Raw genomic sequence first — 15,103 nt, 5'->3', positions numbered from 1 at the left:
ATAACAACAAAGACAACAAAAAGCCTATATACACATGGAAACTAAACAATGCTCTGTTAAACAATAGCATGGTCAAAAAGAAATAAAGAAAAAAATTAATGATTTTCTAGAATTTAATGAAAATAAAAACACAACATACCTAAACCTATGTATTGCAATGAAAGCACTACTGAGAGGAACACTCATAGCTCTGAGTGCTTCCATAAAGAAATTGGAGAGAGCATATACTAGCAACTTGACGGCACAGTTAGTAGCTCTAGAACAAAAGGAAGCAGATACATCCAAGAGAAGTAGACTGCAAGAAATAATCAAACCAGAAATAGACCAAATAGAAACAAAAAGAACCATTCAAAGAACCAACAAAACCAAGAGCTGGTCCTTTGAGAAAATTAACAAGATTGATAATCCCATAGCCAGACTAACTAGAGGGCAAAGAGAGAGTATACAAATTAACAAAATCAGAAAGGAAAGTGGAGACATAGTAATTGAAACTGAGGACATTCAAGAAATCATCAGATCCTACTACAAAAGCCTATACTCAACAAAGCTGGAAATGCATGACAGATACTAGATACTAAAGTTAAATCAGGACCAGGTAAAGAATCCCATAACAGCTAAAGAAATAGAAGCAGTCATCAAAAGTTTCCCAACCAACAAAAGCCCAGGTCCTGAAGGGTGCAGTGTAGAATTCTATCAGACATCTATTGACGATCTAATACCAATACTATCCAAATTATTCGACAAAATAGAGTCTGATGGAACACAACCTAACTCATTTTCCAAGGCCTCAATAACCCTCCTGAACAACACAAAGACCCTACAAGGAAAGAGAACTTCAGACCAATCTCACTTATGAACATTGATGCAAAAATACACAACAAAATCCTTGCAAACCAAATCCAAGAACACATCAAAATGATCATTCACCATGACCAAGTAGGCTTCATCCCTGGGATGCTGGTCTGGTTTAATATATGAACATCCATCAATGTAATCCACCATATAAACAAACACCAAGTAAAAAACTACATGATCATCTCACTAGATGCTGAGAAAGCATTTGACAAAATTCAATACCCTGTCATGTTAAAAGTCTTGGAAAGAACAGGAATCCAAAGCCCATACCTAAACATAATAAAAGCAATATACAGCAAACCAATAGCCAACATCAAACTTAATGGTGAGAAAATTGAAGCAATCCCACTAAAATCAGGGACTACACAAGGCTGGCGACTCTCACCCTACCTATTCAACATAGTATTGGAAGTCTTGGGCAGAGCAATTAGACAGCAAAAAGAAATCAAAGGAATACAAATTGAAAAGGAAGAACTAAAACATCACTGTTTGCAGATGACATGATAGTGTACTTAAGTGACCACAAAAATTCCACCAGTGAACTTCCACAGCTGATAAACAAGTTCAGCAAAGTGGCTGGTTATAAAATTAACTCAAACAAATCAGTAGCCCTCCTCTACTCAAAGGACAAACATGTGGAGAAAGAAATTAGGGAACAGATAACCTCCACAATAGTCATAAAAATTATGAAATACCTTGATGTGACTCTAACTAAGCAAGTGGAGGACCTGTATGACAAGAACTTCAAATCTCTAAAGAAGGAAATCTAGGAAAATCTCAGAAAATGGAAAGATCTCCAACGTTCATGGATTGGAAGGATCAACATTGTAAAAATGGCCATCTTACCAAAAGCAATCCACAGATTCAATGCAATCCCCATCATAATTCCAACCCAATTCTTCATAGAGTTGGAAAGAGCAATGTGCAACTTCATCTGGAATAACAAAAGACCTAAAATAGCGAAATTCATTCTCAACAACACGAAAACATCTGTGGGAATCACCATCCCTCACCTCAAGCTATATTAAAACGCAATTTTGTTAAAAATGTCATGGTACTGGTACAAAGATAGGCACGTGGATCAATGGAATAGAATAGAAGATCCAGAAATGAGCCTTCACACATATGGTCACTGGATTTTTGACAAAGGAGCTATAAACATTCAATGGAAAAAGACAGCCTCTTCAACAAATGATGTTGGTCCAACTGGCATTCAACATGCAGAAAAATGAAAATAGACCCTTTCTTATCTCCTTGTACAAAGCTCAAGTGTAAGTGATCAATGATTTCCACATTAAACCAGGTACAGTGAAAGTATTAGAAGGGAAAGTAGGGGAAACCTTAGAACACATAGGCACAGGAGAAAATTTCCTTAACAGAACACCAATGGCTTGTGCTCTAAGGTCAAATATCGGTAAATGGGACTTAATGACATTGCAAATTACTGTAAGGCTAAGGAAACTCCCAAGAAAACAAAATGGCAGCCAACAGATTAGGAATAGATCTTTACCAACCCCACATCTGATAGAGGCCTAATATCCAAAGTATACAAAGAACTCAAGAAGTTAGACAACAGAGAATCAAACAATTATATTTAAAATGGAGTACAGAGCTTAACAAAACTTTCTCATTTGAGGAATATTGAATGGCTGAGAAGAATTTAAAGAAGTGCTCTACTGACATCCTCAGTCATCAGGGAAATGCAAATCAAAACAACCCTGAGATTCTACCTCACACCATTCAGAATGGCTAAGATAAAAAATTCAGATGACAGCAGATACTGGCAAGGATGTGGAGAAAGAGGAACACTTCTTCACTGTTTGTGGGGTTGTAAACTGGTACAACCACTCTGGAAATCAATCTGGGGTTTCCTCAGAAAATTGGACATAGTACTACCTGAAGACCCAGCTATTCCACTTCTGAGCATATACCCTAAAGATGATCTAACATACAACAAAGAAACATGCACCACAATGTTCATAGCAGCCCTATTTATAATAGCCAGAAGCTGGAAAGAACCCAGATGTCCTTCAGTAGATGAATAGATACAAAAACTGTGGTATATTTATACAATGGAGTACTACTCAGCTACCCGAAACAATGACTTTATGAAATTCTTAAGAAAATGGATGCATCTAGAGAATATCATCCTGAGTGTGGTAACCCAGTCCCAAAAGAACAGACATAATATGCAGTTGCTGATAATTGGATACTACCCCATAAATATCTGAACACCAGAGAAACAACTTACAGACTATATGAAGTTCAAGAAAACAAAGGCCAAAAAAAAAAAAAAAAAAGAACCATCATTATGTTTAATCTTTACACCCCAAGAAAACTTTGACTATTTCTAAATTACATCTTCTTTTACATGTACCTTATGCTCATTGTAACTAGTAAGATTTTAATGCATACTATCAAACCTTTAAAAACTCAAGTACTGACTAAAATGGATTCATATACTTATATGCAAAAATGATTTTAGAATCTGTACATTTGTCTCTGTTTTTTAAAATAAAGTTGTTCAATAAAAAAAAAAAAATGAACTGGAGTTGGTGCCAAGATTGAGCTTCAATTTCTACTTTCTACTCACTTTGTTACGGGAATGTACTCTAAAAGCTACCAAAGAGAAATGTTTACATGAACCAAGGCACAAAACCTTTGACCTACAGTCTTAACTGCCTGTAAGGTATGTTGGAGCAATGGGGGCACAGAACTTGTAAGATTGGCCCAAAAATGTGTGATTTGACTTGAGGCTTACTTTAAAAAAAGGAACCCATACTTGACACTGTGTAGATGTCTGAGAAGCAGAGACTGGATATCCCAGAGACCTAGGGTAAAAATAAACTTTTGGTCTAAGAAAATCAATTAAATGATTTCTTATGTTATTTTCCAGATTCATAAACCAGTGCCATATCAGTAATCATCAGAGAGGCTACATTCAGCAGCAGATGGGAACAGATTCAGAGACCCACAGCCAGATATTAGTCAAAGAGTTTAAACTAGAGGTCTCCATCAAATTTCTTCCCTCATAGCTCAAGGAATCCTGTGGACAATGATGGAGAAAGTTGGTAAGAGCCACAGGGCCTGGAGGACACCAGGAGAACAAGGTCCTCTGAATCAACTAAATAAGGAACACAGGGTCTCCAGAGACTAAAGCAGCAAGCCTTGGTCCCACATGTGCTTAGACCAGGTCCTCTGCATATGTATTATGATTGTGAGAATGAGTGAGTCTCTGAATCCTTACTTGCACTGGAGATTATTTTCCTCTTCTTGGGTTACTTTGTCCAACTTCGATATGATAGTTTTTGCTTCATCTCATTATATTTTATTTTGTGATGTTTGGTTGTTATCTCTTTGAAGCTTGTTGTTTTCTAATAAGAGTCAGAAAAGGAGTGTTTTCAGAAAGGAGGGAATTAGGGAGAAGCTGAAAGACTTAAAGAGAGGGGAACTATAATCAGAGTATATCATATAAGAAAAAGAATTGATGTTAAATTACCAAAAAAAATTTCAATGCATAATATCAAACTTTTAAAAACTCAAGTACTGACAGATATATATTCATATAGTTTTATGTATAAAGTGCTTTAAAAATCTGTACATTTATCTCTGTTCTTTAAAAATACAGTTGTTAAAAATGAACAAACTTCAAGTAATATTGCTGCCTATTCAAAATTTATGATGTAGGTGATGTAGGACAAGAGATAGTTATATGATGGTTAGCCATTATTTTGACCTGGCTATTGTTGAAATTTAGAAATTAATAATGATATAAAAAGATATGGTTATGTCTTCCCCAAAGCTCATGTGTTGGCAACACAATGCTAAATGCAATAGCACTGATAAAAAGATCTCTAATTATGCTCATGAGTTCTGTGCCAAGAATAGAATTAATACTGTTGATGAAGAGAAAAGAACACAGATTTTATGTGACAAATATTATCAAACAAGCATAATTTTTTCTATATATTGCCTTTTATTCACAAATTTAAATAATTTCTAAAGTGTCAAAATTTTGACATTTTATTAGCTTCCTTCCTTTTTCACAATGTTGTAAAGTAGAATAGCAAGCATAGAACTAAATGAAAGTGGGATATTATAGAAATTAAGACACATTATTAAATAGTATGTGGTGTAAGATGAGAACCACTCTGGAAATGTAAACTATGTGAGCGAACTGCATGCTGCCACCTAAGTGATGATGACATACACAAGAGTAGGATATGGTCACGGTGCCTTAATTCATTCAATCTAAAGACCAGTAGAAAAATGCCTTAGAATATTTGGCAGTAACATATTGGAACCACCAAATAATACAAGCACTTGAAAAATGAGTATTAATTAACAGTAAGAACTAAAGCCGCAATCATGTAAAACAAGAGAATACATAATAAAATGAATAGAAACTCAATAAACCCAATCTGTAAAAGAGACTTAAGATGGAACAACAGAACTCTGAGCATGATGGGGCTTACTCTACATCAAAACCATAAAAGCTGTGAGAACTACATTTAGCTCCATGAAGAGGGAAATCTGCAAATGCATATAATTCTCCAGAAATATGAGAACCTTTCAATATCAAGGTGGTCAGATGAATCTTATACCAATAATTTTCCACTCAAAAGAACCTCACAAAGAATATACCATTAAAAAAAAACTAGCTAAACTGAATCAAAACAGCAAGGCATCAATAAAAAAACGAACATTGTTATTATGAACCTGTAATTGTAGCTACCTGCCCTGGACCTGCATAAGGCAGGCCCCATCAACAAACACTCATAGAAGTGGGAGTAGAAAGAAGAAATACAATTTTTTAAAAGTTGTACAAATAAATTTTCTTTGTTTAAGAATTATTTTATTATGAACCAATTTTATTAACTACAAATCTATCAGTCATCAATCTACTGGGCAATATATGGCTACCTGAGACACAGTGACACCCTTATGTGGATTACTATTCTGATTAGGTTTGAAGCTCTCTCATAGTAGGGAACCCATGTTTTGTACTGTAAGCCCAGTTACTAACTCATTACTAAGGGGAATTTAAGCTGAAGGATCTAAATAGAGATAGCATCAAATGGCCTACTAAATGTGTATGTTTAAACACATACACACAGCCTTAACTAAAGCTTTTCTTATTGGATATTCTCTGTATCTACATTTCTAATATTATCCTCTTTGCCCCTACTCCCATCCTACCTCCCTCTCCACTTGCTTCCATGAAGGTGGTCCCTCTCCCAACCACCCACTCCTAACTCAGAGCCTTGGGATTCCCCTACACTGAGAAAATGAGCTTCACTGGACCAAAAGCCTCTCCTCCCATTGATGGCAGACAATGCTACACTCAGCTACATGTGCAACTGGAACCATGGGTCTCTCCATGTGTGCTCATTTGTTGGTGTTTTAGTCCCTAGGAGATCTCAAGGTTTGGTTGGTTGATGATGTTGTTCTTCCCATGAGGTTACAACAAACCATTTTTGATCTTTCATTTGTTTCTCCAGTTGCTTCACTGGGATCCCCATGTTCAGTCCAGTGGTTAGTTGCAAGCATCCTTATCTGTATTAGTATGGCTCTGTCAGAGCCTCTGAGGAGGCATTCATATCAGTCTCCTGCCAGTAATCACTTCTTGGCTCAGCAATAGTGCATGGGTTTGGTAGCTGCATATGCAATAGATCCCCAGGTGATTCAGTCTCTGGATGATCTTTTTTTTAATCCCTATTCCTGTACTTGTCCCTGTATTTTCCTCTGTGGGTATTTTGTTCTCTCTTCTGAGAAGGACTGTAGCATCCACATTATGGCCTTCCTTCTTTTTGAGCTTCATAAGGTCTGTGAATTTTTTTCTTGGGCTTGTATCCACTTATCAGTGAGTACATATCATGTATTTTCTTTGTGACTGGGTTATCACACTCAGGATGAGAGTTTCTGGTTCCATCCATTTACCTAAGAATTTCATGAAGTTATTGTTTTTAATAGCTGAGTTGTACTCCATTGTGTAAATGTAGCACATTTTCTGTATCCATTTCTCTGTTTAAGGACATCTGGGTTCTTTCCAGGTTCTGGCTGTTATAAATAAGGCTGCTATGAACAGAGTGGAGCATGTGACCTTGTTATACACTGGAGCATCTTTGGAGTATATCCACAACAGTGATAAAGCTGGGTCCTCACGTAGTGCTATGTCAAATTTTCTGAGAATCCTCCAGACTGATTTCCAGAGTGGTTGTAACAGCTTGCAATACTACCAATAGTGGAGGAGTGTTCCTCTTTCTCCACATCCTTGCCAGCATCTGCTGTCACCTGAATTTTTGATCTTAGCCATTCTGACTAGTGTGAGGTAGAATCTCAAGGTTATTTTGATTTACATTTCTCTGATGACTAGGATGTTGAACATTTCTTTAAGTGCTTCTCAGCCTTTTGGTATTCTTCAACTGAAAATTTTTGTTTAGCTCTGTACCCCATTTTTAATAGAATTATTTGATTCTCTGGAGTCTCACATCATGAGATCTTTGTATATAGTAGATATTAAAGATCATTTCCCAATCTGTTGGTTGCCATTTTGCCCTATTGACAGTGTGATTTCCCAAGAACTTCTTTCATTGTTGAGAATAGTTTTCAATATCCTAGGTTTTTTGTTATTCCAAATGAATTTGCAAATTTGTCTTTCAAACTCTATGAAGAATTGAGTTGGAATTTTGATGGAGATTGCATTGAATCTTTAGTTTGATTTTGGCAAGATGGCCATTTTTACTATATTAATCCTGCCAATCCATGAGCATGGAGGATCTTTCCATCTTCTGAGATCTTCTTCAATTTTTTTTTCAGAGACTTGAAATTCTCGTCATACAGCTCTTTCATTTACTTGGTTGGAGTCATGCTAAGATATTTTATATTACTTAGGTTTATTGAGGAGGTTATTCTTTCCCCAAATTTTTCTAAACCTGTTTATATTTTGAAAGGTTACTGATAATTGTTTGGGTTAATTTTTTTTTTATTTAGCTGCTTTGCTGAAGTTGTTTATCAGCTGTAGGAGTTCTCTGGTGGTATTTATGGAGTCACTTAAATATACTATCCAATTATCTGCAAATAGTGATCTTTTGATTCATTCCTTTTCAATTTGTATTCTTTTGACATCCTTTTGTTTTCTAATTGCTCTGGCTAGAACTTCTAGTACTGTACTGAATAAGTAGACAGAGAGTGAGCAGCCTTGTCCAGTCCCTGATGTTAGTGGGATTGCTTTAAATTTCTTTTTATTTAGTTTGATGTTGGCTACTGATTTGCTGTATATTGCTTTTACTGTATTTAGTTATAGACCTTAAATTCCTGATCTTTCCAAAACTTTTAACATGAAGGGGAGTTGAATTTGTTAAAGGCTTTCTCAGCATCTAGTGAGATAATCATGTGAGGTTTTGTTTTGTTGTCTTTTGTTTTTGAGTTTGTTTATATAATGAGTTATGTGGATTTCCACCTATTGAACCATTGCTGGATCACTGGGATGAAGCCTACTTGAGCATGATGAAGGATTATTTTCACGTGTTCTTGGACTTGGTTTGCAAGAATTTTATTGAATAATTTTGCATCAATGTTCCACAAAATAGAAACAGAAAGTACACTTGACAATTCATTCTTCGAAGCCACAATCATGCCCATAAATAAACCACACAAAGACCTAATAAGAATGAGAACTGTAGACTAATTTCCCTTATGGACAAACCCTTTCTTTGCAGTGAAGGGCAATGACTGCAGAAACTCATTGATCATTAGGAAGCTGAAAATAAGTCAGAGTTAAAAGCTCTGTCCTAGATAAATGCTTATACCCCTGTCAATGGTCAGAGAATTTTGCAGAAAACGAGGAAGTATTTGAGAACCAGAAGATAGTATAGAGGTTCAGAAAAATCAACCTTCTAAACTTAATGCATCCTTTTCAGTTATGGACTTGCAACTCTACTAGTCCTATGCAAGTACAGGCCCTTTCAAGTGTCAATCATGAGATGATTTTACTAAGCCACAACCCTTACTGATGAACTAATGGCCACGAGAGCAATTCCTTGGACAGGTAGAATCACTGACTCTTGCTGTATACCAGTCCACCAGTCTCTAATGATAGCTCTGAAATCATGGACATCAGATGGCCTTTGTGGGTCACACAGTTGAAAGGAAACAGACATGATTGTGGGTTGGCATTTTGTAGAGTGGAGGATTGTGGATGTGGTGGTAGTGAGATAGAGGAGGATGGGGCTGAGCATGGTTCGTATGCTAGTGCGCATGTGCGAAAAATCAAATAACAAATTTAATTAATAATGAAAAATCGATAGAGTCTTTCTAAGTATTTTTAGCTAACTTTAAACTCATCATTCTTCTTTCTTAACCTTTTAAATGCTGGAATCATAGGTTCATGCTACCACAGCTTTTATAGGGGAGTCTTTTTGGTAAAACATTATCAAAAATACTTTCTAGAAACCAACATAAAACAGATCATTTTAAATAAAGAGGAAGTTCAACCACAAATAAACATAAGTGTTAAAGAAGTTGCAAAGATCATAACTCTTGTTTCAAGCAGCTCTTTAAACCTGTAAATAGAAGTTGCAGCAAGCAGATCTGATTCGTACCCACAAAGCAGGACAAAGAACCGGAATATATTACTGGAACAACTTTGTAAACCTTATATAATAATTTGTCTCTTTGATGCAGTAAGGGCAGAGCCACAGAGCAATCTAGCTCAAAGAAGTAACTGGAAGTTTGGGCATATGTGCTAGAAATGAATAGTTAGCACTAGGCATCCACAAAGTCATGTGGTACTCCCAGCTGTCTCTCCATACAAACAGGGTAAACACACAAAGCCTTCTCAGTCAGCCAAACAACACTCACACACAGCACTCCACTTGAGAATATAACCATTATTCATGTAGTAACAAATGATTCCATGATAGACAGAAACCATATTCAACTAGTGAAAAGTATTGAGAAAATGAAAGGGTTATCCCTGTGTCCTATTGGATAAGAGATTGAAATAGAGGAAGAAGGTGGAATAAGTATAAATTAATACTACTTACAAATCCATGGTAAGTACAAATGCTAAAGCATATAAATACATTAAAATGGATATGAAATTAACATATTTCAAATCCTTATAATTGAGGAAGTGTATGGTCTTTAAATTTGACCAAATCCTTCTTGTTTGTCTCAGGTAGGCTTTAACTAAGAATTTAAGATGTCTAGTTCTCATAAACACATAAAATTTCCACCTAGTCAATAATGTCTAAATTCTTTTCTTGAAAATTTGAAGAACTGAATCCTAAATCTCAGAAGGCTGAGTTTATAAAGGAGTTTGATAGTAGTTCCATAGGGAAAGACTTAAGAAATAGAAGTCAAAGTTCCCATAGTAGAAGTGAACCTCCAGAAATGAGATGCCATTGAAGCATTTGTCTATAGGCATCTTACAAAAATAATATAAGGTATGGGAATGAAGGTGCGCTAAGCATCTCTGTTGGCCCAACCATGAAGTGTCCTGGTGCCTCCTGTCTGGTCATAAAAATTCCAAGAAAGGCTGTTTACTTAGAAGAAGTGATAAAGAGAGAAGACAGACTTCCTTTCTGTAATCCCTGGATTCTGGCCTGATGGAACCAAATCCATTTTGCCCTAAACATTGTGGCATCCAAGAAAGAAAGGAATTTCTTATGAACATTCTATTGCACTCTTATCTCCCAGGAAGGATCCTGCCAATGGAGGGAAATAGAAAGCCTTTTCCTTCTCCTATAGTTTTGGAGCACTAATGTAAGGGGTTTATAGACCTGGGGTAGGACAAACAGTTAAAGTTTGAAGACTAAATCTTCTCCAAAGGAATCTTACTAAAAGTACAGTTGCTGGTGCTTTGGTTCACTAGAAGGAGCTATCTGAAAGTCCCAGGAAGTAACTACCTGCCCTTACTCAGAGGACCTAAGTTATTTCTCTCTTCATACTCTCCACATGTACCAGGGAAATTTGTATTATTGTGTGTGTGTGTGTGTGTGTGTGTGTGTGTGTGTGTGTGTGTGTGTGTGTGTACTCTTAGTGTCATTAATAAAAGAATGTGAAGAGGAACTCAAAGGAAAACTGAAGGTAGTTTATTTACTAGAGTTTAAGAACAGCAATGGAGTTCAGCAAGCAGCTGCACATTAGCAACTTTTAGCAAGAGGAAGATGAGGGAGAAAAAGAGAAAGGAAGCAGATTCAACTTCCCATCTTCTTAGCATAGAGGGTCGTCTGTTAGCCATATGATTGACTAATTCTTTATGAATGAAATAATAGTATGCAAAATTTTACCATTAGAGCAGATCTGAACGCTATGTCTCCACCTGGAGACAGATGTAGATTCCATCACTTTTAGCAAGAGGAAACAGCTTACTCTTAATGAGTCTCACCAGAACCCAGACGGTTCCCCGTTTATTTATGGCATTTGAAATGGTAGAAGTGGTGAAGTCAGTGCTTATCTTTCTACTGTTTCCACATAAACAGTGGGTATAAAGTAAACCGTGAGGAAGGGCTCCATTGTTAATGAACTTCAAGGATGTTTTTGCTGCCTAACAGAGGAAAGAAATAGCATAAATCCCTAAATCAGATTAGGCAAAAATAAATATAAAAAATTTAAAACTGGTGGTAGTATTGTGACTGGTGTGGTAGTATGAGACAATACAAACTGTTAAATAAAATTAATAATATAAAAAACATAGTCAGTGGGAAAACTTCATATACGAAAAGAAGATACTTCATGAGCAAAAAATTAAAGACTGATCCAACATAATTCAAGGCAAAGTCAAAACCCCAAACCTTTTCATGCGATTAAGGATGATCAATCATGAAGATAACAGCTAATAATTTTTATGCACAGAGAAATAATTCTTGATATACATAAAGGATAAATGATTAGTCATGGAGGACAAATTGGAAATGCTTAAAATCTAGTGAGTTTTTTACATCTTGCTCACTAATATGGATAAGTAGACAAAAGTAAATGTCAATTGTTGATTTATAAAATGTTCATACAAAATAGGATTTGAATTCTACATGTAATATATTATTTTGTCAAGTTAAATAATAAAAAGTTATTTGCACAAATATTACTTTGAACTTCACAAAATGCACATTTAATATACGAAAGAAATATTGATTATGAGTTAAGAATCAATCAAAATCCAAACAGGTTACACAAAGTATATTTCATGTAATCCATATCTATTAAGCAAGGTATAATAAAAACTATAATGAGAAAGAAGAATATATTATGCCCACTGAAAAGACACACACATATATAAAACATGTATACTGATAGGGAACTATTGAGTTAGAAGAAATATTAAAACAAAAGTTACTATTTAAGAAATATACCAAAGGGGCTGGAGAGATCCCTCAGTGGTTAAGAGCACTGACTGCTCTTCCAGAGGCCCTGAATTAAAATCCCAGCAAACACATGGTGGCTCACAACCAACTTTAATAAGATCTGATGCCCTCTTTCGATGTGTCTGAAGACAGCTATAGTGTATATATATAAATCTTAAAAAAGAATTATACCAAAAATAATGCTTAGACCCAAAAGAAGTTGTAGAGCCTAGTTTTATGTATTGATTTGCCTGGATCATGGAATATTCATGAAAATGGCGGGTATGTCAAACAGATGATTTCCTAGAGAGATCAGCATTAAATTGGTTGCCTTAGATAATAGTTGTTATATCCCATGTGAGCATCATTTTATCCACTGACAACATGCATGGGATAGAAAGAGGGAAAGTCTGAATACATACTCTCTCTCATGCCCACACAGACCTGAATGTATTTTCCTTTATGCCCCCAGCACTCTGGATTTGAACACACATTAGAATCTCCATCCTTTTCTCTACCATTCTCAGTACTTGAAAGTATACACTTCCTTCTTTGATTTTCACTTGTGGCAATAAATAGAAGAATCTTTTAGTCTTGGATACCTATAATAAACTACAATAGATATAGATCTCCAGTTTTCTATTGCTTGTGTTTATTTAGAGAACTGACCAGCAGAGCAGTAAATACTAATAATATATGGTCTTAAATTAAAGTACTATAAACATAAAATGAATCTATATCTCAGAGACTCAGCATTTGTCTAGCATTGTGTAAGGTTCTATATTTAATCATTAACACACATGCACATACACCACACCACTACCACAGCATCTATCTATATCTATATCTATCTATCTATCTATCTATCTATCTATCTATCTATCTATCTATCATCTATCTATCTATCTATCTATCTATCTCATATCTATCCATCATCCATCCATCTATCTACCAAATCCATATCTATCTCTATGTCATTTATCTGCAATTACACACACACACACACACACACACACACACACACACACACACACAATTTTGAATAAAAACGAGAAGGAAGAAATTAAAATACAATAAGGAAAATTATATCACAGGAGAAAGCAAAATTAACAACAATAAAATAGAAAATTCCAAAATGTATACAGCTTTAAAATTATAGTAATGTGTTTTGTGTTAATATATCCTTGTGGTTAATATACCTAAATATCATGATGTGGTTAGTTATACCTAACAATGAAAAGCTGCCTAAGTTACAAAATTTTCTGTAGATTTTGGCCACCTCATAACAAGTAATCTCAAGAATCTGACCAACCTATGTGTTTGGTCTATGCAGTGAACCACTCTACCTCTTTAAGTGGAGCAGAGAGGTCTAGGGGTTCCATTAAAGCTCCTTTCACCTGACAATGAATGCTGAGTGCTCAGAAGAAAAGAGAAGACTTTGATCACAAGCATTAGGCAGTGTGATGAATTGTATTTCCTACAGCCTCAAATAGTCCATGCTCATTTACTAACTTTAAGGACCTTCATCAAGACAGGGATCTCTGCTAGGAAGTGAACTCTAAAGTGAGTGACCTTGAATTTTGGCCGGCTGATAATAAACCACAAAAAATTGACGAAACCCAAACTGCTTGCTGCAAGATGCATGGTTTCCTTCAGCAGACAGGTAAAAATTAAAATAGATTGGCTCACAAAAGAAAAGAGCTTTGGAAATATTGATTTTTATAAACAAAACCCCTTGAGTGTCCTGGAAATATAAAGACACCATGACAATCTGTTTCTTGAAACACAAAGGAATCTTGCATAAATTAAATATGTTTTAGTTAAAAGATATGTGCAAAATGGAAATAGTTGGTTACATCCAATTCTTTTTCTTATTAAAAAGAAGCATGTTTAGATTTCTTGTTTTTAATGAAATGAAAATAACACATTTTTATTTATGACAGACATTAGGAGTTTTATGGATTTTGATTCTACAAGTACACAGCCCACCCTTACCTACTTTCTTTCTTCACTAGACAAACTCATGCTGGCTAGTCTTGTGTCAACTTCACACAAAATACAGTTATCTGAAAGAAGAGAACCTCAGTTGAGAAAAATGCCTGATAAGTTCCAGCTATTAGGTATTTACTTAATTAGTAATTGACAGGTCCAGCCATTGAGGGTGTTTTAATTAGGGTTTTGCTTTTGTGAACAGACACTATGACCAAGGCATCTCTTATAAGAACATTTAATTGGGGCTGGCTTACTAGTTTAGAGGTTCATTCAATTATCATCAAGGCAGGAGCATGACACCATTCAGACAGGCATGGTACAGGTGGAGTTGAGAGTTCTACAACTTCATCTGAAGGCTGCTAGCAGACTACTGACTTCCAGGCAGCTAGGATGAGGGTCTTAAAGCCTATGCCCACAGTGACACACGTACTTTAACAAGGCCACACATTCAAATAGTGCCACTTCCTAAGCCAAGCGTTTTCAAACCATGACAGAGAGTGACGCCATCCTGAGATGATGTTTTGAGGTGCTGTAGGAGGGGAGGCTAAGCAAGCCATGGAGAGCAAGCCTATAAGCAGCACCCCTCCATGGTCTCTGCATAAGCTTCTGACTCCATGTTTCTATCCTGTATGAATTCCTGTCCTGACTTCCTTTGATAATGAACAGTGATATGCAAGTGTAGGCCAAAGAAATCCTTTCCTCCGCAATGTGCATTTTGTCGTGGTGTTTCAGCACAGTCACAGTAAGCCTAAGACACATACATAGTCAATGAAGGTTAATTCTGATGATGGAATTTTCTGTGGAACTCTGAGGAGTTAGAATTTTCTTTGTATCTGGGTTTATATGCTTTCTGTTTATTTTTCTAAAAACATCAATTTCTGGATTATGTTGTTCATTTACCAACTTTT

The sequence above is a fragment of the Micromys minutus genome (assembly GCF_963924665.1).
Source record: "Micromys minutus genome assembly, chromosome: 12".
NCBI lineage: Eukaryota > Metazoa > Chordata > Mammalia > Rodentia > Muridae > Micromys > Micromys minutus.
Note: the sequence above shows the minus strand (reverse complement) of the source record.